A 2151-nucleotide genomic window follows, 5' to 3' on the forward strand; every position below is an offset into this window, starting at 1 on the left:
GTGATTGACCCGCACATGGGCCGTGGTCTTCAAATATAGTACTGGTGAAGAAGGACGGTTCATATCGTTGTTGCATCGACTATAGAAGGCTGAATTCTTTGACGGTGAAGGACGCCTATCCTCTGCCAAGGATCGACGTTTGTTTAGACGCCATGTCAGGGGCACAATGGTTTTCAACGCTGGATCTCAAATCTTCCTATCACCAGATCGAGATACATCTTAAGGACAGAGACAAGACGGCGTTCGTATGCAACAAGGGCATGTTTCGATTCAAAAGAATGCCTTTTGGTCTGTGCAACGCTGGGGCCACGTTTCAGCGGTTGATGGATTTAGTCTTGTCAGACTTATGCCCTAATACGTGTCTGGCTTATATCGATGACATTACAATTTATTCGAAAAATTTACAGGAACATTTTTTTTTTTAGGTTGAAACAAGTTTTTCTGCGATTGAAAAAAGCCGGATTGAAATTGAAGATGAAGAAATGTGAATTTTTAAGATCTTCAGTGGCCTTTCTGGGCCATGTAATGTCAGGCGAAGGTATCGCGACAGATGACAAGAAAACAGAAGCCGTTCGTGACTGGCCAACTCCTACGACGCTGACAGAAGTTCGAGGATTTTTAGGTTTAGCCGGCTACTATCGCAGGTTTGTACAAAGGTTCTCAGAAATAGCCAAGCCATTGAATGAACTGCTCAGGGGAAGTCAAAAATTCCGGTGGGGACCAAGGCAACAAGAGGCGTTCGAAAGATTGAAATGTGTTCTGACGACAACGCCAAAACTAGCCAAGCCAAACGAATACGATCCTTTCTTTCTGGACACTGACTCTTCGCATCGAGCCATCGGAGCTGTTCTGTCGCAAGTTCAAGAAGACAAGGAGAGAGTCATCGCTTACGCCAGCCGGACTCTAAGCCGAGCTGAGGAAAACTATTGCACGACTAGAAAAGAGCTATTGGCTGTGGTGTATTTTCTTAAATTTTTTGAGCAATATTTACTAGGTAGACATTTCACAATCAGTACAGATCATGCACCACTAACCTGGTTGCGAAACACCCCTGATCCAATCGGACAACAAGCCAGGTGGTTGGAACAGCTGGAGGAATTCAATTTCGACATTCTACACAGAGCGGGGACTAGACATGGAAACGCCGACGCGTTGTCAAGAAAGCCATGTAAGAAGACGTGTTGCAATGACAATAGCCAAGTCGTTAAACAAGTGAAAGTTGTGGAATGCGTTACGGATCTGAAAGAAGCTCAAAAAAAAGACAACATCATAGGGCCACTAATGAAGAAGATTTCTGTGAACGCTCAGAAGCCGTCGTGGGATGATGTTTCTGGTGAAAGCGAAATGTTCAAAACACTCTGGCATCAATGGGAGCGTTTGGAAATGAAAAATGGACTGCTGTGTAGACGGTTCGATGTGATGCCCGCAAACGATGTAGCGTGGCAAGTTTTGGTACCCAAAAATGTGGTGAAATCAATTTTGTTAGCTGCCCATACAGGTGTGACCGGAGGACATCTGGGGATTGCAAAATTGAAAGAAATTGCACAGCATAGATTTTATTGGCCATCGTGGAAGTCAGATGTCGAAGCGTTTGTAAAAAGTTGTGATAAGTGTTGCAAGTATTACAGAGGGAAACCACCACGCCATGCAACTATGAAAGTCATGTTGTCAGGGGTACCCTGGGAACGGATAGCGCTGGACATCACGGAATCGCACCCCAAATCGAAGAAGGGCAACGTTTACATTCTGACGATTCTAGATCATTTTACAAAATGGGCCGAAGCATTTCCATTGAGGAGGCATACGGTGGCATCAGTTGCCAAAGTATTAACTACAAAAATTTTCCCTAGGTTCGGAATGCCGAGGCAAATCCTTACGGATCAAGGTCGTGAGTTCGAGAGCAGTCTATTCAACGAATTACTCTGCAGATTCGACATCGAGAAGATACGCACGTCACCGTACAATTCATCTGCTAACGGAGCAATCGAAAGGTTTCACAAGACGCTGAATTCGATGTTGGCGAAGGTAGTACAAGACTCACACAACGACTGGAATGCATGCCTTCCTTTTGTCATGGCGGCTTACAGGGCAAGCGTGCATTCTGCAACGGGCTTCACTCCGAACCGTTTGTTTTTAGGTAGAGAGAATGTC

The sequence above is a fragment of the Helobdella robusta genome, assembly GCF_000326865.2.
Source record: "Helobdella robusta unplaced genomic scaffold HELROscaffold_242, whole genome shotgun sequence".
In the NCBI taxonomy this organism is placed as follows: Eukaryota; Metazoa; Annelida; class Clitellata; order Rhynchobdellida; family Glossiphoniidae; genus Helobdella; species Helobdella robusta.